The 23,679-nt window shown below is 42.1% G+C and overlaps 1 non-coding gene across 1 annotated transcript; it reads left to right on the top strand.

Moving 5' to 3' along the window:
• The first annotated feature begins 4,720 nt into the window (after window positions 1-4,720).
• Window positions 4,721-4,794, top strand: Trnat-ugu. The gene has a single exon. It is a non-coding gene; the product is annotated as a tRNA-Thr (tRNA).
• The last annotated feature ends 18,885 nt before the right edge of the window (window positions 4,795-23,679 follow it).

Raw genomic sequence — 23,679 nt, forward strand, 5'->3', positions numbered from 1 at the left:
CTGCCTCGGGCATGGATGTGTGTGATGTCCTTAGGTTAGTTAGGTTTAAGTAGTTCTAAGTTCTAGGGGACTGATGACCGTAGATGTTAAGTCCCATAGTACTCAGAGCCATTTGAACCATTTTTTTGACTGATGACCTCAGATGTTAAGTCCCATAGCGCTCAGAGCCATTTGAACCATTTAATGAAAACTATGTTTCCATTTTCTGTGGTATTTTTTAATAACTTATGAAGAATGGAAATTTCGAATGTTCTAAGTTTCGTATTTCACACCTGTAAGGTGAATCAAAAAACAGTATATCACCTTTTGTACGTAACTTCTGTTTGGGACGAATGGGTATGAGACGTTTTGATGATAATGCATTCTAGACATTACGCGCCTGCTTTGACAATAATGTTTCAACAACATCATTATCAGCAAAGAAGTCAGCTGTACTCATTGAAATTAAACGTAATGGGTACATAACTTTAGTTGACTAACAATCTTGCGGCACAGACGCCTTGTTTATCTTTCTTCTACCCTGTGCCAAACAGTAACGAATGTCTGAAACATTCTGTCCATGATTTGGTACTTGGATCAAGGCTAGTGACATGCAGCAAAGTACCGAAAACACAACAGCACTGAAAAAGTGATTTGTGAAAAGATAACACATAGATCGTTTGACGCTTCCACTCTTCACAATGTACATGACAATAAACAGGTGTGACTCTCCTTAAATGTATTGTCGTGAAAAAACTTAGGAATCAACAGCGTATAGGGAAAGCGACTATGTAGAGTCTCTCACAGTTGGGAGAGCTCAGAAGCTCGGAAGGACCAAATTCGCTGGCGTTTCTAGGCACCTACACTAGATGAATTGCATACAGATGCACGTTGACCGCAATGTAACTGGAAGATGGCATACTGCGAATTAGACACCTCAAGACAGCCGGTTAAGTGTGGATTCCCCAAGTGAATCAGCATCAGGTATATAGTGGAATAGATGCACTCAGTGACTGAATGTTGGGCGATGATGACAACGCTCAAGGTCTACGAATTCCAACAAGTTAGTAAAAGGTACTTCAACTTTATTGAGTGGCTCATATTTACCATATACATAAACTGCCCTTTACTTGAAAATTTCTGAAGCAGTAGTTTTTTCAGACGGTGTGAAGTGGATCCAGGGGTGACGTGCCACAGATGCGCTGGCCTAGGTGGCGGCGGTGGTCGTGCCGAGGGTGCAGGTAGGTGGCAGCTTAGTAAAACAACAGTAATAAGTCAGTCACTTTATTACAAGCCATGCAGCTAAAGGATGTAGACGAAACTATGGAAACAATGCGAGAAATGCATGCTGAAACACAAATGCAGATGCTAGACAAGCTTGAAGGTTGCGCCGTTATATTTGACCACGAACGGCATCTGCAATGTTCTCAATCCGTTACTAGGGTCAGTCGTCAACAGAGCAGTCTTCAGTATCGTTGTGAATACATTAATTCGGAGCTCAGCGCATGGGAAAATTGTTAGCGCTCGTACGGCGGGTGCTTCCATGACCTAGGGAGTCGAACTGTTTGGTGTTACAAGAGACACCATGTCGAAGATTCGTACCGCATACAGGGAAAGCGGAAAAACACCACCATATCCGGACGGAAGTGTGTGTTGCATGATCGTGACAGACGGCCATTGAAGAGGGCTGTGACGAAAAATAAGAAAACGACACCTGCAAAAGTCTGCAGAAATGAAGGTCACAGTAACAATCTGTACAGTACGGTCAGATGGAGAGACTGTGGGCGTGAAGGAATAATTAAAAAGTTGAAGTAATAGGTCTTTTATTGACCACTTTTGCCGTATGAAGGGTCACATCGTCAGGCCTAGGGAGGCGAGGGTTAGCCAGAGCGTAGAGTTTGGCGAAACATAGTTTACGAAGCTAATGCAAGTTGGTGTCTGCCAATCGGGCAAGTTCGAGCGGGATGCCAGCTATGAAAACTAAGTCCAGGGCGCTGCAGCACCAGGAGAAGCGGGAGTTGTTCACTGTTACAGGGCGTGCATCCAAAAGCGCGGCCCCGGCGACGGGCAGCCGGGTACATTCAACACGCCACGCGGCTTCCTCCACCCTCATTGATCAGGACCGAGAAACCTGCAGGGGTGGCAATGGAACTTTCCAGAGCGTGGTCTGGTCAGCATCGCAGAGATGGCGTTACTTCGTCACCACACGAGGGAGGCGCGTCATCAAGATTGCCTGCCTTGGTGCTGACTTCCTGTTGCTGGACCATGGGACAGAAAAATTACAAGCAGCCAACGCTGCTGGCCGAGGCTTGGCTGTAGCAAGAAAAATAAAGTTACCTTTCGAAAGCTAATATAATAAAGTAAAATCCCCTACTGCCTAGCTCATCCCTGCAGAACCCTGTCAGCACCAAAACATGAAGAGATATTTTACTATAAAAATACTGCGACCAGCCACTTTTTTTAATGCGTTTTATTTATGTCAGTATGCATTTCGGGTTTGCACGCTTCTTCAGCTGGCAAATTACATGTATCTTCCAATCGGAAGCATATGATCACTACACATAGCATCTTACATCTCCTGAAAGCTTTAATTGTACCTGTGTTACAAACTGAAACTTAATTATGACTAGACAGGGTCGTCTTCAAAATGTTGAAATGTGTGTGAAATCTTATGGGACTTACCTGCTAAGGTCATCATTCCCTAAGCGTACACACTACGTAACATACATTATCCTAAGGACAAACACACACCCACGCCCGAGGGAGGACTCGAACCTCCGCCGGGACCAGCCGCACAGTCCATCATTGCAGCCTCGAGGCCGGCCGGAGTGGCCTACATCACTGTGACACATTCCTCTTCAAGAAACATGCTCCGATAATGCCATACCCGTAAATTGCAGAGTGCAATAGTCTTTCGTGCAGCGTTCGGGCCGGCCGGCGTGGCCGAGCGGTTCTAGGCGCATCAGCCTGGAACCGCGCGACCGCTACGGTCGCAGGTTCGAATCCTACCTCGGGCATGGATGTGTGTGATGTCCTTAGGTTAGTTATGTTTAAGTAGTTCTAAGTTCTAGGGCACTGATGACCACAGCAGTTTAAGTCCCATAGTGCTCAGAGCCATATGAACCATTTTTTGAGACGCCTAAAACCGCTCGGCTAATCCTGCGCGGCAGGGTCCTCTTCCAAGTGCTGCGATATTTACTGGTTGTCATATTTCACTGAACTGAAAAGTAATTGATTTCTATAACAACATGTAATAACTTTTGTGAAGTAGCAGATTTCTTTATCATTAAGTGATTTTTGCTTCTGAAGCACTCCACGTGGTTTTCACAGAAGGATAGTTACAGCCCCACTACGTTTAAATGCCAAGAAAAGGAATCAACCGGGAGAGAGGTCCATGGGTTCTCCTAACCATCGCGTTGGTATCTTCTGCGTACGAGAGGTAGCCTTTATCCGCGACTGTAAACGCACGCTGTTGTCACAGTGCGATTTCTACAGTGACATTTCGTCCAGGTAGCATTTAAAATTAACACAAATGTCGAACAGACGTCTGTCACTAGATGTAAACACTGAAATGCCAATGCACAGGAAGCACAAAGGATAGGAGCGTGGAAGGGATAAGCGCATCATTTTTCCTCAAGAAATTACAAATTTATTTCAAATATGCCAACAATCAGAAAGGTAGTTGAAACCACAATCTTCTCTACAATAATGAGGCAAGTTTCTCTTACACAAACAGTCTTTAGACAAGAGAAATATCAATTTAGATACAAGCAAATTTAGTACACAATATGTGAAATAACTACTGTTTATCACAGTAAGTAGGCCGAAGCCACTGTTAAAACTCAATAGAAGACAGGTTAAAGTCACATAAAATTTTAAACGACCATAAGGCCCTAAAATAAAACCCAAGCAGGTATAACAACGGAATTAAGTAAATGTTCCTAAAACAAATTATAAGAACCAATCATCGAAGTAACTTTATGCCTCGTAATCTTTGAGCGAGTTACAAGAAGTGTGCAACCAATTTAGGCTAAGCTGACTATCAAAAGCAGTGAATTACAAATGGAATTAAAATGTTCAGTAACTTAAGTACCGTAAATGTTCGTAACTCAAGTACAGAAAATAGATTATATATGAAGACAGTAACTGCTCTCGAAAGAACAGACACCATTGATGACCGTGCAGCTTCTCTAGAATAATTGGTAATTAATTGAAACCCTCAGCTGCCGGCGGGTGTTGTTGATATACTTCGATGGCGACAGCTAAAAATATGTGCTCCGACCGGGACTCGAACACCCAGTCGCGTTATTCATCTGTGTCCTCGGTGGATCATATGGATAGAGCGTCTGCCATGTAAGCAGGAGATCCCGGGTTCGAGTCCCTGTCGGGGCACGCATTTTCGGCTGTCCCCATCGAGGTATATCAACAACACCTGCTGGTAGCTGAGGGTTTCAATTAATTATCAATTATTCTAGAGAAGCTGCACCGTCATCAATGGTATCTGTTCTTTCGAGAGCAGTTACTGTTTTCATTTATAGTAACGGCTACCCAGCCATTGACCTTCATCTGCGCGAGTGTGCATAGGTTGCCCGAACTCTTCACCTTAGTGTGCGCGAGTAATGAGTCAATGGGTAAATATCTATTAGGTACATTACGTATGTAGATTGTGGACAGTTGGTAATGTGGGTCTCACGGGAAGCGTGCAAGGGATAAGTCCCTGCAGTCGCGTAATTCATCTGTGTCCTCGGTGGCTCAGATGGATAGAGCGTCTGCCATGTAAGCAGGAGATCCTGGGTTCGAGTCCCGGTCGGGGCATACATCGAGGTATATCAACAACACCTGCCGGTAGCTGAGGGTTTCAATAAATTATCAAGAAAATAGATTTTTTGGTTCGTTACGTTAGATCACAAGACGGGGCAAGCTCGAAAAGGCAGTTACTTAAAGCCATTCATCTAGCAGCTGCAGGTGGAATCATACTCCAGCGAGAGTTAACAGCTACCGGAGCGCCGTCCGGGTACATGCACAGGCCGAAACGCACGATTACGTACACGCGTGCAAACGTCGCGCCAATTACAACGACACGGCTCAAAAACCAAGGCTATCAACAAATTGCATACACATTACGACACTTAAAACGAGAGCTCCGGCAGTAAGGTGTCCACGTCTTTCAAGACTCAATAAAGCCCTTAAAAGTAACGTAACGTTCGCTAAGCAATTACTTAACTCTGAGTTAAGTGAATAAGCCCTGAGCCTTTCAATTATAAGGTTAACTGAGGAAGTAAACACAATCTGCGCCACAACTTCTTTAGTACTCCATTTAGCATCATTCAAAGGGCAATACCGGCCGCCAACATCCAAAATGCAAACGGCGAGAACATATCAGAAGGCAAAATGCTGATGCACTCTCTCTCCAAAACCCAGAAACCAGCTATAATGGATGCTATGTGCATACGGCTCCGAATAAACCAACAGGCCCCACGGCCACAATGTACCTGCCGCTGCCTCGTACCAACACCGGCTCCCCAACCGCGACACGGGTCCCGCCTTTTCATCAGTCGCAAACAGCGATAAACCGAGCGAATGAGTGCGACACTCGGGCCTCCTACCGGTACCCCAGTTAGTCAGGGGATCCAAAGATAGCACAACGCCGCCACGGCTCAAACATGGTATGTGTGGAAACAATACGCTTAGTTCACACAGCTGCCGCCTAAACAACTCTGTCGTCTTCAACTACTTGTATGGAGCTGCTACCGTGTTGTAAGATCTCAAAGGTTGGTGAGCAAACCGCTGAAACAAGTATATTGTTTACAATTTTCGCCTACTGAAGAGTAGAGCGAGACTGAATTAGAATGATTGATAGATAGATAGATTGATTGATAGAATAATAAGTCAAACGTAAAACTCGTCTCATATTCATCACGACATTTCGTCTGACGTCACTTTCCTGTCACGAAAGATTAGATTAGATTAGATTAATTATTCATTCCATAGACCCACAAAAGAAGGGATCCTCCTGGGTGTGGAACATGTCAGTTAAACACATTACAAAAATGTAATTAGAAAAACTTGAGTTTCATTAATTTTAATGATCCTCAGTCAATAAACAGTAAAATTATGTACATGAATTAAAATTAAACTTCTAATATTTACAAGTTTAATACTTACATCTGCTTTCATTAAATTCATCATTCACACAGTAGGTAGTTACTTGGCTGTTACAACCAGGTATTGTCAAAAATTGAAGTATAGTAAATTTTCATTAAAATGGTCTACTGCATTTGTTGAGAAATTCATGGATGGAATAGAAGGAGTTGGCTACCATAAATTCTTATAAATTATGTTTAAATTGTGCCTTCTCTGAAACTAAACTCTTAATGGTTGCTGGTAAATTATTGAAAATATGCGTTGCTGCATACTGAACTCCTGCCTGGGCAAGAGTAAGTGATTTTAAATCTTTATGTATATTGTTCTTATTCCTAGTACTGATGCTGTGTACTAAACAGGTTGTTGGAAAAAGATGCGTATTATTTGCAACAAACTTCATTAAGGAATAAACACGCTGAGAAGCTGTGGTTAGTATGCCCAATTCTTTGAATAGGTTTCGACATGATGTTCTTGGATTTGCACCACACATTACTCTAATTATACGCTTCTGTACTCCAAAAATGTTTTCTCGGTTTGTGGAGTTACACCAAAATATGACACCATATGACATAATGGAGTGAAAATATGCCAAATATTCCAGTTTTTTATATTTATATCTCCTACATTTATATCTCCTATAATTATATCTCCTATACTTATATCTCCTATATTTATATCTTCTATATCTCCTAAGACTTTAAATGAAAGCTGTATATGAAAACTGTATCTTGTACTGGAAAACGTGCAACTGATTTTGATGCCAAATGTAGCAGAGATACTGATACAACAGAGATAGCGAAACGGCTGCTTTCAAATTGCAAGTGAAAGAGCTGGATATTTTGAAGATTTTCAAAGTATTGATTGAGAAGTGCTTATCCAAACATAGAAACAGCTGTGACGATATTAACACAGTATCAGTGACTGCAACATCTTGTGAATACAGTTTCAGTAAATGAAAGATGATAAAAAGCTATTTAAAGTCAAATACTGGCGCAAGCAGACTTCAAATTTAGCTATCTTGTCAACAAAATATGACACATCAGCTTAATGTTCTTTCATGACATAATCAATTAATTTGTTTCGTTCAAAGCAAGAAAATGCTAAATAAAATTATAGCAACACAATGTAACGTATCCTTTCATGTGTCCAAGCTTTACAAATGTATCTATGAAAGATGAAGTCCTTGCAACCGGTCTGTTGCACAAATGACTGATAAACTCGTGCTATGGAAAATTATGTCTCAGTAAATCGATACATTACATATACAATCACAGACTATTTTTTATAAATAATATTTGTTCATGGTATAAGTGGAAGATAATATGTTTCTGTAAGATTATTTTATAATACAACTCAAACCAATCTACAAAATGTTCCTGTATCATACAAAGTAGGTGGCTTTCTCCTTACACGAACCTTTCCAAATCTGATTACAAATTTTGCGGAAACAATAGTTTTAGACAGAGAATGGGGGCAGGGGGGGGGGCACAACTTTGGCACTTCTGTCAGGGCCGCAGGGTCACCTCGATAAGGCTCTGCTGTCGTTTCAAAGGAAACTGCAAGAAAACATAGAGAAAACTTGACAGCAATTTTGTATCCACGATAAGGCCATACGTGAAGACTACAATAATTTGTACAGTCAGATACTTGTTGAAGATCTATCAGAAAACCATAACTATTTATGTCATATGTAAAGTCAATGCATGTGTCCAAAGCTTCCATTCATTATCTTATGAAAGTAACTGGGTGTACCATTCATTACATTATGAAAGTAACTGGGTGTAATGTTGAAGACAGTGGATGAAAAGTGGAAATATTAACCCTGACCATCGGGCCTCGGAGGCCCTTCCATGATGGTTAATATTTTCTCTATTAGTAACTATACATTTTATTTTAATGAAATTTTATGACTTTTCTCAACTTGTCAAGTTAGTCATAATTTTGGAAAAAAATTATAAAAATGTGGTTCATGGTGTGGGTTCCTGTAGTCATGTCCTAGTTCATGAAGCACGGGCCACGTATGAGTGGCCAAGTAAGTGGTCCCGACAGTCGGGATATCAGTTACTTTGGGATGAGGTTGGGCATCTCGGACATATTCTGAGTCGTGGTCACCTTTGTGCTCATACGGCAAAGACTACCAAACCCACCGGTTAGTCCCTCAACCGTTAGGGGTAAAACTCAATGGGACTCGGAGCAAGTAAGGCTAGCAACCTGCTTCCCTGGTACTTTAAGTATGATGCTGGCAACAATCAGAGCAAATTGCCTCGGACTTTTGGAGGTGACGGAGTCCCACCTCTAACTGACAAACCAGGGACTCCTAAGATACGACTTGGCAAACAAATGGTAATGAGATGGGGAGCTACTCTGGGAAGAAGGTAGAGCTGGCAGAGGCTGCAAGTAAGATGGGGCTGGACGTTTTAGCTGTTAGTGACATTCGGGTAAGGGGTGAGAAAGAAGAGGAAGTGGGAGAATACAAGGTCTACCTGTCAGAAGTCAAAGCAGGAACAGCACAATGGGGTGTAGGGCTTTACATCAGAAAAGAAATGGAAACCAGCGTAGTTGCAATAAGGTATGTAAACGAACGACTGATGTGGATAGATTTGACAGTATCTAGCAAGAAAATTAGGATTGTGTCAGTATATTCGCATTGTGAAGGGACAGATCAAGATAAGATGGATAGTTTTTATAAGGCACTCAGTGATGTAGTTGTTAAAGTAAAGGACAAGGACAGTGTTCTGCTCATGGGTGATTTAAACGCCAGGATTGGAAATCGAACAGACGAGTATGAAAAGGTTATGGGAAAATTTGGAGAGGATATGGAGGCCAACAGGAACGGGAAACAACTTTGGATTTCTGTGCCAGTATGGGCTTAGTAATCACAAACTCCTTTTTTAAACATAAGAACATTCACCGGTATACTTGGGAAGGCAGGGGAACCAGATCTGTCATTGACTATATAATAACAGATCGGGAATTCAGGAAGGATGTGAGGGACAAACGTGTATTCAGGGGATTCTTTGATGACACTGATCATTATTTAATCTGCAGTGAAATTGGGATTGTGAGGCCGAAAGTGCAGGAGGTCAGGTCCATATGTAGGAGGATAAGAGTGGAGAAACTTCAGGATAAGGAAATCAGGCACAAGTACATAACAGCGATCTCAGAAAGGTACCAGTTAGTTGAATGTAGTCAATTACAGTCATTGGAAAAGGAATGGACAAGGTACAGGGACACAGTACTAGAAGTGGCTAAGGAATGTCTTGGAACAGTAGTGTGTAAAAGTAGGATGAAGCAAACAGCTTGGTGGAATGACACAGTCAAGGCAGCCTGTAAAAGGAAAAAGAAGGCGTATCAAAAATGGCTACATACTAGAACTCAGGTAGACAGGGAAAGTTATGTTGAAGAAAGAAACAAAGCCAAACAGATAATTGCAGCATCCAAGAAGAAATCTTGGGAAGACTTTGGAAACAGGTTGGAGACTTTGGGTCAAGCTGCTGGAAAACCATTCTGGAGTGTAATTAGCAGTCTTCGAAAGGGAGGTAAGAAGGAAATGATAAGTATTTTGGACAGGTCAGGAAACCTGCTGGTGAATCCTGTGGATTCCTTGGGCAGATGGAGGGAATATTTTGGAGAATTGCTCAATGTAGGTGAAAATACGATCAGTAATGTTTCAGATTTCGAGGTAGAATGGTATAGGAATGATGATGGAAATAGGTTCACATTTGAGGAAGTGGAGAAAATGGTCAATAGATTGCAGTGCAATAAAGCAGCTGGGGGGATGAAATTAAGTCGGAACTCATCAAATACAGTGGAATGTCAGGTCTTAAATGGCTACACAGGGTAATTGAAATGGCCTGGGAGTCGGGACAGGTTCCATCAGACTGGACAAAAGCAGTAATCACACCAATCTTTAAACATGGAAACAGAAAAGATTGTAACAACTACAGAGGTATCTCTATAATCAGCGTTGTGGGTAAAATCTTCTCAGGTATTGTTGAAAGGAAAGTGCGAGTATTAGTTGAGGACCAATTGGATGAAAATCAGTGTGGGTTTAGGCCTCTTAGAGGTTGTCAGGACCAGATCTTTAGCTTACGGCAAATAATGGAGAAGTGTTATGAGTGGAACAGGGAATTGTATCTATGCTTTATAGATCTAGAAAAGGCATATGACCGGGTTCCTAGGAGGAAGTTATTGTCTGTTCTACGAGATTATGCAATAGGAGGAAAACTTTTGCAAGCAATTAAAGGTCTTTACATGGATAGTCAGCCAGCAGTTAGAGTTGACGGTAAATTGAGTTCATGGTTCAGAGTAGTTTCAGGGGTAAGACAAGGCTGCAACCTGTCTCCACTGTTGTTCGTATTATTTATGGATCATATGTTGAAAACAATAGACTGGCTGGGTGAGATTAAGATATGTGAACACAAAATAAGCAGTCTTGCATATGCGGATGACTTAGTTGTGATGGCAGATTCGATTGAAAGTTTGCATAGTAATATTTCAGAGCTAGATCAGAAATGTAAGGACTATGGTATGAAGATTAGCATCTCCAAAACGGAAGTAATGTCAGTGGGAAAGAGATATAAACGGATTGAGTTCCAAATAGGAGGAACAAAGTTAGAACAGGTGGACGGTTTCAAGTACTTAGGATGCATATTCTCACAGGATGGCAACATAGTGAAAGAACTGGAAGCAAGGTGTAGCAAAGCTAATGCCGTGAGCGCTCAGCTACGATCTACTCTCTTCTGCAAGAAGGAAGTCAGTACCAAGACTAAGTTACCTGTGCACCGTTCAATCTTTCGACCAACTTTGTTGTATGGGAGCGAAAGCTGGGTGGATTCAGGTTACCTTATCAACAATGTTGAGGTTACGGATATGAAAGTAGCTAGGATGATTGCAGGTACTAGTAGATGGGAACAATGGCAGGAGGGTGTCCACAATGAGGAAATCAAAGAAAAACTGGGAATGAACTCTATAGATGTAGCAGCCAGGGCGAACAGGTTTAGATGGTGGGGTCATGTTACACGCATGGGAGAAGCAAGGTTACCCAAGAGACTCATGGGTTCAGCAGTAGAGGGTAGGAGGAGTCGGGGCAGACCAAGGATAAGGTACCTGGATTCGGTTAAGAATGATTTTGAAGGAATAGGCTTAACATCAGAAGAGGCACCAATGTTAGCACTGAATAGTGGATCATGGAGGAATTTTATAAGGGGGACTATGCTACAGACTGAACGCTGAAAGGCATAATCAGTCTTAAATGATGATGATGATGATGATGATGATTATAAATATTTACCCATGGCTTTGTGTTAAAGTGTCGGTGCTCTTTTCCTCCCATAGAGCCTCGCAGGCCAGTGCGGTTAGAAGCAAAGTTTCAACAAGCAGATGTCTGTCTGCGCAGCGCCTGTTACGTCATTTGCCATTGTTGACACACGTTGTTACTCTTTCAGTGTTCAGCAGCCCTCCTTATGTGTGTATTAAGCACATGTATATTTTAGTGCATTATTTCATAATCGTTGTCTGTTCTACAAACTGAAAATGTTACGGAGACGAGGACTATCAGATGAGGAGATAAGGGAATAGTTGGAGCAGTCATCTGATTCTGAAAACACACGTACTGAATGTGAATCTTACAATGATGACGATACTGAGGTGTCGCTGAAAACTCAGAACTACACGAAGATGATAACCATGACGAATCTCTTTACAAAGATGGAGAAGAACAATTTAATCCAAATTCTACTGACTTTGATTAGTTGTTTTCTTGTAATGGGAATGAAATATGGTCTACAGTCCTCAAGCTGGAATTTCTAGTAGGTGAAGTTAAAAGGATGTAACGAAAAAAGACCAGACTTACGAGTTATTCGATTAGGAACTGTGATAATGAAGAATCTTCCAGAATGAACTTTTCACTCTGTAGTGGAGTGAATTTTTCATTCTGGAAACATCCCCCAGGCTGTGGCTAAGCCATGTCTCCGCAACATCCTTTCTTCCAGGAGTGCTAGTTCTGAAAGGTTGGCAGGAGAGCTTCTGTGAAGTTTGGAAGGTAGGGGATGACGTACTGGTGGAATTAAAACTGTGGAGGTAGGTCCTGAGTCGTACTTTGCTAGCTCGGGTGGTAGAGCACTTCCCTGCGAAAGGCAAAGATCCTGTGTTCTAGTCTCGACCCGGAACTCAATTTAATCTGCCAGGAAGTTTCATGAAGAATCTTGTTTTATGTTGTTCTTTCGTGTACCCCTCATAAACAAAGTGTGTATGAAGAGCAACAAGGAAGGTCCAATAGTTTACGAGGAATGGGTGGATACAGATATGCATGAAATGAAAGAGTTTCTTGGGGTTCTGATCCTGACTGGAGTTTGCAAGACAAGAAATGAAGATGTCAGTCCGCTTTGGAGTGTTGAGAATGACTGGGTAGTGTTCAACGAAATTATATGTCGCATCCGCTTCCATGCTATTCTGAGGGTGTTGAGCTTTGACAACGCTGCAGCCCGACGAGAACATAGGTCAAGTGACAAATTGGAGCCAATCAGAGAAGTTTGTGATATGTGGGAAATTACCCTTAGACTGTGTTCCAGGATGGTGCATGACCATGAATGAACAACTGATCACATTTCGATGTCGCTGACCGTTTCGATAATGCATCCCATCAAAACCTGATAGATAAGGAATAAAGTTCTGGGAAATTTGTGGCAGTGCAACGAGCTACTGCCGGAAGATGAAAGTGTTATTGGAGAAGGAGGAAGAAACCAGAGCCGCGCAACTTGACCGAACTTGAAAAGTCTGGACGTAATATCATCTGTGATAATTTTTTTACATCCCTCGCTTTAGCTCATTAACTGTTGTCAAAAGACCTGACACTAGTCGATACTATCTGAAAAACAAAGCTCAACTGCCTGTCGATTTTATTACACGTAAACGAGGTGAAGTGTACTCATCATTCTTTGGTTTTCAATCGATGTGATGATAGCCTCTTATGCTTCTAAGAAAAAGCAAAGCTGTTATCGTGCTTAGCTCTTTTCATGACCAACCAATGTTGTCATCATCACAAGTAAAGAAGTCTAAAGTTCTAATGACATAGAGTGCCACAAAGGACGGCTTTCACACCATGGACCAGAAGACACAACGCTACAGGGTGAATAAAAAATAACGCTCTGGCCATTGGTGGTTTTCTTCAACATGATCGATGTATGTGTAATGAATGCATACATAATTTGGATGATTTTGGCTACCAATAAAAATATGAGACGTTGGACTTCCATCATCAACTTGGGAGAGCACCTAGCAGGGGTAAAGAGGTTATTGAATTCATTAGTAGCACCGGCTACAGGAAGGAGAGTGAAACCATCGGCTAAGAAAGGGAGAAAATGTGCACACTGTATAGAGAAGAAAGAGAGAAAAAGTCAAATTACCTGTTATAAGTGCACCAAACCTGTATGGTCGGAACATTCTGCTGTTGTCTATAGACCCTGCGGAAATCTGCAATGGAAATGAAACCCATCAGTGAAAGTACAAAAATTGTCTTTTTGGAATGTAAGCTTTAAATACATAACATTATTTAGTAGCATTTATACCTAAAAAGTCGTTCACATACTAAGTAGTCAAAATATTGTCGAGTTATGTCAATTTAAAGACACGGGCCTGAGAGCCTCAACTAGTAAGCAACTGTCTGGCCGACACACCGATTAACAAATGAGCAATAACGATATTAGCGCCCCGCGCATTGAACAAACGAAAATAATACTACTCTGAGTGTTGCCTGGTAAATCTCAACTTCCAATATTCAGTTATACTGTTTTCTATATTGCCATTATTGAGCGAACTTGTCATCGCAGGATTATTGTAAAGATGATTCTGTACGTAGTATTGACTAAAAACACTGGTTACCTTTGTAGGTTTTGCCTGCGAGGTCTAAGGGAACTATGCTCTGCACATCAGGATGTACGGGCCAATGAACGCACTGCCCGCTCAATAAGTATGCTGGGACCAGCTAGCTAGCTTCATTGAAATACGTTATTTTGGTGTCCGCTGTAGCAAGGTCGAGAGGTGCTTTGGTGCTGAATGCGAACGGTTGCCGGATTTCTGTTTGGTTCAAATGGTTTAAATGGCTCTGAGCACTATGGGACTTAACTTCTAAGGTCATCAGTCCCCTAGATCTTAGAACTACTTAAACCTAACTAACCTAAGGACATCACACACATCCATACCCGAGGCAGGATTCGAACCTGCGACCGTAGCGGTCGTGCGGTTCCAGACTGAAGCGCCTAGAACCGCTCGGCCACAACGGCCAGCTGCTGTTTGCTGAGATGATTGCATGTACTATGGTTATGCGTAGGTAGTACATTTCTGCGACACGATTTTGTTAATTATTTCTGACGTACTTTCATTTAATTGTTAAATTTTCATTAATTATCGTTTCGAAATTGCTAGAAACAGCTCGAGTCGACTTTCGTTCCACGTGTCATTACTGACTTTTTGGTATTTTTGTGAGGATAATGGCTACCACGCTTGGTACACAGAGTGCTTAATGTCAATTAATCCGAAGTCAGTTTAATTACTTCTCTCATCAGTTTAGCTTCCTAAATGGCTCTTGCCGTGTAATGAAACTCTGTTTATGTGATGATTACTTATTTGAACTTCACCTGCCACATGCCGTTTGCGCACAAATAAGACATATATTTCTCTGCGCACTTGCTTTCTCAAGTCAATTATGTGAAGTGGTATCTAAATATTCTCTCTCACTTTAATTTCTCTGGTCACTTATTTCTTATTTAAACGCATTACTGTGACCGATACTCTGCAGCTAAACGCAAACTGTGACGTTATTAATTGATACATTCCCCATTTTCTTACGATATTTCACATAAAAGATACCGCCCACCATTCAGGATGTTACATGTCTCGTTTCTTCTACGAATTTTCACCAAATAAGGTACGTCGGGACGTTGCTTAACTTGCAGAGACGCTGCACTTGCTTCTACAGAAGTGTATTGCTCGATGCATCATATTTGACTGGTATAATTACAGACTGGGGATCTTATTCTCATAGCACCGTAAATGGCTAAAAGCCAAGTTGCTAAAACACGTTCACTCATCCGAGACACTTCAGATAATTTTTTATACTTACGTTCAATTCACTTTTGCTATACCGGCTATTAACCGTTGCCGGCGACCGGCACACCTTCCCACCCGAGCAGCACCGCGATAAACCATGCGGCTAGCCGGGCAGGCTGTGCTGAGGTTTACTTCCACGAGCAATCCAACTCTAAACCAAGCAGGACACTTGAAAATCAAAGGGAACAAGGTGATGGGATCCGACAGAAGCTAAAACTGCATCTAAAGCTAGTGTTAACTAGTGTTAACTGATCAGGTAACTTGTCTTTATCAAGCAGTTGTCACATTGCGTTCCTAAACTGAAACAATGGTTCAAAATTTTGCACAAGAACGGGTATAGCTTTCCAAATTAGGACATGATGAGGTTTGTATGTATGTATCAAACTGGGGACCTGAAAACGACGGAGAGACCTCGTCCCGCCGCAGCCCTCAGTGGTTCACAACCCCACAACAGGCCACAGCAGTCCACCCACCCCACCGCCGCCCCACACCGAACCCAGGGTTAGTGTGCGGTTCGGCCCCCAGTGGACACCCTGGGAACGTCTCATACCAGACAATTGTAGCCCCAAATGTTTACGTGGTAGAATAATTATGGTGGACGCATACGGGGAAACGATGTTTGCACAGCAATGACTGACACAGTGTTCAAATGGGTTCAAATGGCTCTGAGCACTATGGGACTTAGCATCTGAAGGTCATCAGTCCTCTAGAACTTAGAACTACTTAAACCTAACTAACCTAAGGACATCACATACATCCATGCCCGAGCCAGGATTCGAACCTGCGACCGTAGCGGTCGCTCGGTTCCAGACTGTAGCGCCTAGAACCGCTCGGCCATCCCGGCCGGCCTGACACAGTGTAACTGAGGTGGAATTAGGGGAAGCAGCCCGCATTCGCTGATGTAGATGGAAAACGGCCTTAAAAACGATCCACAGCCTGGCCGGCACACCGGACCTCGACACTAATCCCCCGGGCGGATTCGTGTCGGGGACCAGCACGCCTTCCCGGCCGGGAAGCAGCGCGTTAAACCCTGAACCAAGCAGGACACTAAAAAATCAGAGGGAACAAAGTGATGGGATCCGGCCGAAGCTGAAACTGCATCTACATCTGTAGGTCGGAAGCAACCTGACGGTGTGCAGTGAATGGTTCTTTGAGTACCAGTGTCACTTCAGCCTTTTCCTGTTCCAGTCGCGTATGGTTCGCGGGAAGAGCGTTTTCAGGTAAGCCTTCGAGTGGGTTCGAATCTTTCTAATTTCATTTCCGTGGAGTTTAAGCGAGATGTAAGTAGGAGGCAGCAATATATTGGTTCACTTTTCTGGAAGCATACATTCTCGGAACTTAAACAGTACACCACACTGAGATGTAGGGGGCATCTCTTGCAGCGTCTGCTACTGGAGTTGGCTGAGCATCTCCGTGACGCTTTCGCACTTACTAAGGGAGCCTGTAACGAAATGTGCTACTCTTCTTTGGCTCTTCTGTATTCCCTCTATCAATCAAATCTGGTATGGATTCAAGACTGGCGATCATTACTAAAGTATTGGCCGAACGAGTGTTTCGTAAGTTACTCCTTTTGCTGATGCACTACATTCTCAGTCTGGCATCTGCCTTACCCGCGATTAATTTTATGTGGACGTTCCGCTTCAAATCGCTCCGTACGCGTACTTATAGACATTTTATGGAAGCGATATCCAATGGTGTAATTATAAAATGACAGGTCTTTCTGCCTATTTATGCGCAATATTTGTTTATGTTCAAGGTCAATTGTCACTTCCTACACCAAGCGTCGATCCTCCGCAGGTCTCCCTGCATTTTGATACGGTTTTATAGCGTTGCAACTTCTACGTACGAGTGTACAGCAGCATTATCCGCTAAAAGCCTCATGGAAGTTCCGACGTTATCTACTAGGTCATTGATACACAAGGTGTCACAAAACGATACCAATTAACTTAAAGGGGCTATAGAGGGTATCTTGAGAACCAAACTGAGGAAAGGAACCTGTGTCCGGAAACGTCATCCAACAATGCAGCAGAGTCGAAGTTATGGGCAACGGCGCCAGCCGCTAGGTCAGCCCTTCGTCAGCAAACATTACTTGGTACGCTGCAGACGGAAGGTATTGGTATGTTGTTTGTTCCTCCGTAATCTCGACTGATTGCCACGATCGCCAGCGGAGGAGATGGCGCTAGCCGCTGCATAGACAGGTCTCGTCCTCTCTTGCGCCGATGGATGACGGTTTTGGACATGGGTTTCTGTTCCATGATGCTACTCCAGGCGGGTGTAAAAATGAATGTGCGTAACGGAAAATAATAAACGCTAAAATGATGATTTCGTCCTGTCTGACTACCCCATAAAGCAGATCTTAGGATCTCTTAATGCTCTTTTTAACATATAAATTGCAATCCAAAAATAAATGAATGATGAAGGCAACTAATACTACTAAATGATAAACGTTGTTGTTCAATATATATTTGTTATAGATTTAAATCAACCCTTTAAGTACAGTTGCCTATATTTCTTAACTCAAATTGTTAATCAATTGCCCAGCTTTGCCCCTTATTATGACTGTGCGGTCTAATATCACTACCACGCAATGAATGACATCATCTACGTTCCAAACACTAGAAGGCAATACTTTCAAAGATGATCTATGGTGGTGTGGAACCTCAGTGTAAATAAATTAACGTGGCCACAGCTGTTTAGCTTTGTAGCCCTAATAAGCCGAAACAATTTGCGATATCACCGTATGTACTGCGTCCGGTGCGTCGAAATGATGGTTCTCGTACTCGCCTGCAACGATGTAAGAACTCCAGCCACAAATAAACTCTTTCAAACAGTAGGACGGCAGAAGGCGGTCCTCTGACTAATATACTCTAATACTGTCTTCTCCTCTCTGTGTTCTACAGACGAGAAACGTGAACTCCCGGCCATAAGGATGGAGTTCAGATAATGTCTCAACGTAAGTATAGGCAGAAGAAGTCCACTCAATTACTGAACGCTGCACCGGCCAGAGTGGCCGAGCGGTTCTAGGCGCTACAGTCTGGAACCGCGCGACCCCTACGGTCGCAGGTTCGAATCCTGCCTCGGGCATGGATGTGTGTGATGTCCTTAGTTTAGTTAGGTTTAAGTAGTTCTAAGTTCTAGGGGAATGAACACCTCAGATGTTAAGTCCTATAGTGCTCAGAGCCATTTGAACCATTTTTTTGAACTGAACGCTGCGTACTCAACGGCGACTTCCAACCTGGAGGTGAAGTCCAGTATCGTATAAGTTCGCACCAGTACAGCGCCTAACAGTTCTAACTATAAACTCTCCTGAGAGCAAAGACAGCAAGTCCGTCTGCATCAACAAAGCTGATACCGAGTGACCGTCACACACGGGCGCTCACAACAGACCTCGTCTCTCCACTGCTGGCTTCGCAGTAAGGCTCAGCTCCCCACCCTTGTAATTCCGAAAATGAATCATATTCCCGAAACCACGGAATATTCTCCTTCTCTACAGATTCTTCCGAACGCCGACCAACCATATTTTAGTCTTTTGTCGTCCAGCGCGGAAAGTTTGCGAGGAAAAACCTATAGCCGTACAATGGTACGCTTCTGAGTAAAACTCCTTGGAAATAACCCAGCCTGCGTGGTTTCCGAGGAGCCGCTTCTTCGTTCCTCTCACCTACGTCCAAGATCTGCAGAGTTCCCGGTTATCCTTCCGGTCCTGCTAGAATAGCTTCCGGCTGTCACCCTATTGTGCTCCAGAGCTCAGGTGCCACGACTTCCGTCTAGCTACTTCCTGTTTTTAAGCAGGACCAACACCTGTGTGGGCCTTCCAACCAGAGCTTGTGTTCTGCCTGATGTTTCATCTCCGCTGGCGATCCAACCTCTACTAGTATACGTAATCATTCATTACGCCGTTGTGATAATAAAGACACTCCGTCACCTTTCATGCAATAAGCGTTGACAACTATTTACAAGGCTTACGTGACAATGTCAGTCTCCGTTAAATATTCAAATATACGATGTACAACCTATTAAATGATACCTAATTGTGGTTGTAGTTCATGGCAAAGTATGTGGATAAGTGCTTGTAAGGTGCAAAATTATAGCCACCTTACACTATCCGCAGTTTATTTTTCTCCTGGAATCTTCTAAAGTCTCCCATGTTTTTTGGTACACAGGGGAAAAATTAACTGCAAATGGAAACCCGTGTCCAAAACCGTCATCCACCAAAGCAACAGAGCTCAGTAACGAGCTCTGTCTTCTACATTAGCGATCGTGGCGACCAGTCGAGATCACTGTGTAACCTCCCCCTCACTTATCGACCTTAATGACAGTGAAAAATTAAACCGCGTGTACCTAATGGAAATTTGGGAAAAGCAATCGTCACCGAAGTCAATCTGTCGGTAAAGAAGGAGGAAAGGGTTACATCTAAATGAAAGGAAAAATGCAAATGAAACTGTTGGAAATTAATTTTGAAAAGGGGTAAAGTTAATAAAGAAAGTAAATGTGGGGCCGTTACGTTAACAATTAACTGGCGGTAATTAGATATTTGAGATTTGGGGGAAATTACAGTTGCCAGTCCTATGGACAATTACTATAGTAACTGAAAAAGAAAGGTTATTACACATATAATTAGCACCAGAAGCGTGGCAACTGAAGGTTGACACGTGTAGTGTGAAAACTGAAAGTTTGTCAGAAGTAATAAATTTCGCTACACTCTGACTTAATTTAGCAAAAGAATTAATAAAACCGGAAAATCGAAAGTTAATTTAGTGACTGAAGTTAATAGTGAGCTTTCTTTCTGAAACACATCGAAATTCAGTAAAATACGGTTAGTCTTGGACTACCCCAACAATCATTTCAAAAGCTACTTGAATCTACGCAATTTAGAAATAAGAGATTTAACTTTGATCTTTGATCTGAACAATTAACAATAGTAAAATTTAGTACGTACCAAGCTGAGCTGGAGTCACAGGTAAGCTAAAATACGGTAACAAAACTCGCACTCTTAATTTGTGCTTGTGTAATCTAAATATTGTAGCCAGCTATGAATACCTTAACTGAACTTTGAAATTAAAGCAGTGAAGTCGAATTATATTACTTTAATGCTGGCGTTTGAATATCAACGACGCTCGGGTTCATTCCGGAAAAGGAAGGGACCCTGCTTGGTAATGCAATTGGGACAATGAGCAACAAACGTTCATGCTAAGTTGCTGTAATTTTGTGATGCAACAATTTTAAAAGTTTGAAAAGCTGAGGTCTGCCATACAGTTCTAAAACTTTACGTGCTTCCAGTCTTCCTTGTTGGTTGATTGAAGGTTTGAAGCCGTCGATCGAGGAGGTGGCGACAGTCTCTCATTGTCGGCCGTCGCTGTTGCAGAAGCTGGATGTTGGAGCGCCTTCTTCTCGACACGGTCACCGGACGAAACGGGCTCTTGATGTGCGCCAGCTAATGCTTCCCGTCCGCGACACCATGTCAGAAACTATCATCGTAAGTCGAGCGCAATTACATGCTGCCAAACCCCGAAAGCGCGGCAACTCCCGGGAGCGTCACACAACACACCTGCTCCACTGCACCACCCCAGCCAGACTCTTTCTGGCTCAGCCCGCTCTCCACGCGGTAGAGTTTACACTACCAAAGATCCTAAACACTCTGGTTCTCCACACGACCTATCGACGTATTCGTTCGATAGCATAGTTTTCCCTAGGCAAGACCCAGCGTAAAAATACAAATAATATTTACAAAACAACCAATTATACATCGACATAAATGCATAAATATATATATATATATATATATATATATATATATATATATATACAAACAGTAAAACAATTACAATATATAAAGAGACAGAAATGTCATATCTTGAGGTAACAAAACAAGGAAAAAAATTATAGTACAATAGATGGAAATAGGAGGATATGCATTTCCGGCGTTACACGTGCTCCACATCGTCTGAGGATGTTCGTGTAACGTAAACAGATTCAGAAAATGTCCCAAATAAGAAACAGCGGAAATGCATATGTTCAAAACATCAAGAAAATTTAGCATTCGTCTAATTAACCATAAATCAATTTTTAGACCATAATAATTTAGTGGAGACACTCCTAATCTTATTCCACTCTGTCGTCTTGCACAAAATAAAACAAGTTGACAACATATTAAAATTCATAGAAAACATAGAAAATGGTTTAGCTACTCCAAAACCGTCAAAATTCTTAACACTATCAAGAAATGGAATACTATTTACAAAATTAATTAGAGTACATGGTCATAAAAAACAGGTATATCAAAATACGCAAATTAATAATTAATTACATAGAGTACACATTTTATGTAACCTTTTCATAATTAATATTCTCGACATGAGAGTCCACTTATTGCTAAACAAGAAAATAATATTCAGTAGATCGACAAAAACATAAATGTTGACAGCAGAATTCTTTCACATCAGCTGTCCGGGAAGAAAACTATCCCACCTTCCGTAGTCGCAAGTACAAAGAATGCCGAGAGCGGCACAAGAGCCGACAGCGGCTCCACCTCGACAGCACTGTTGCGCCCTCCTGTTCGGCACGCTTGATCTCACTCGCCTGTGTAACGGCATTTCCAGAACGTCCGTTTCACTGAATTCTTTCGGAAGAACTCACTCCCGAGTAATCTCAAGGAGTCCATTAACACAATCACAGTGGATAACTCAACACTGTTCATCATCACACGCATGTACTAGCCTGAAACTTAAAACAGCGCCTAAGTACATCGGCAATGACTAGTAGAACACATATTCATGAAATCTTACAGCCAGTTACAAAATCATATTTACATTGCTTAATCTACTGTGACTCAGCTGAAAACTTAAACTAGCTGCTTGGATTTTTAAATTGATAAATAATCACTCTCTCTTTAATCATTTAGTCAAAATTAATTACTTATTAATTACAATTTCTTTAATGTCCTCTTGGTCAGGCAAAAGCATGGCAATCTAGCAAACCTTAAATCTTACACTCTATATTTACATACTGTACAAATTACCCTTTCTGTGGTATTAATCAATCCTTGGTTGGTACAATTTCAAGTCTACAGTGTTCCGTATACCTAATCGTTTTCCAGAGCTTGGATACTCTAAGCAATAAGCATTTGTGTGAGGTATACCAATGACTTTATATGGTCCATTATAAACAAAATTAAATTTGGAGACTTCATTGTCTGTCTCGCTCGATTTCTCATGAGCTTTTACAAGTACTAAGTCTCCGATTGCAAACTTGGCAAAACGCGATTTAGCGTCATGACGACGTATGCGAGCATCGGCTTTTAGCTTCATTACTTCTCGCAAACGATCTTTTTTCACACCAATACTAATGTCAATCCGTGGAGGGAATTTGATTATCTCTTCCAATTCACTTTCTACACTTTTGTCAATGCCGAGATTCCTCACGTTACGGTAGTTCAAATTTATACCTATGTCAATGGCACCCAGCCAGTTAGAACAATGTGTATAGGCTGGTTTTGCCTATGCACGCCGTCTCCTGCCTCGTGAAAACTAACTACTATTGTTTTATCTTGTGACGTACATGTCAAAGTTTTGCTTTCGCAATTAATCACTGCACGGTACTTTAATAGCCAATCTAACCCGATAATTACTTCCGTAGTTAAGTCTGGCACGACGACATACTCTTGTTCAAATCGTGCCCCACATATCTCGAATTTGACAAAAATCTGTTTTGTGACCGGTTTACTGGCCTTCCCAGTAGCACCGATAATTTTCACCCCTGTTACTGGCATAACTACGATACCAGGTCTGTCTTTCAGTAACTCAAATATTTTCCCAGATACAGCACTCAATTCTGCACCGGTGTCAATCAACAAGTTTAGTTGTAGGCCGTGCATATTAACAGACACTACTATCTGTCTACACTTGTCCTCGACTGTTTCTTTATTTTCCCACAGTAAATCCTCGTCTATATCCAGGTCATTCCAAAAAAAACCATCCGGCTCTGAGCCTAAATCCGGCTTATCTGGCGGCTTTTTCAGCCTCTGTTCACATACAGTTTTAATTTCAACACGTTTGTCCTGAGGCTTAGTCTGTAGCTTCACCTCCAATACCGAAACCTTTTCCTGTAACTCGTCAACTACTGAGTGTTGCTTTGCTATCAGTTCACTACTTGTCACCTTCGTTGATTCCTCTTTGGTCAGATTGATCTCATCTGCCAATCTACCTGGAGGAATGTGCCCAGTAGTATCTGCAATTGTTTCCTCTGGATATGCGCAATCCACACTGCTATCGTCTGACCATATAATGTCAGCTCTATCCTCATACACGCTGTAATCTATGTGCTTTTCTACCAATCGTGTCCGGCTATCATTAAAATTTTCGTAATCTTTTTCCTTAATACTCTCGCAATGTTTAAACTGGAGGTTGGCGTCGGATGGGTCGACTACTTCTACCACTATAACTTTCGGTAAAG

Source organism: Schistocerca piceifrons, chromosome 1 (genome assembly GCF_021461385.2).
Source record: "Schistocerca piceifrons isolate TAMUIC-IGC-003096 chromosome 1, iqSchPice1.1, whole genome shotgun sequence".
In the NCBI taxonomy this organism is placed as follows: Eukaryota; Metazoa; Arthropoda; class Insecta; order Orthoptera; family Acrididae; genus Schistocerca; species Schistocerca piceifrons.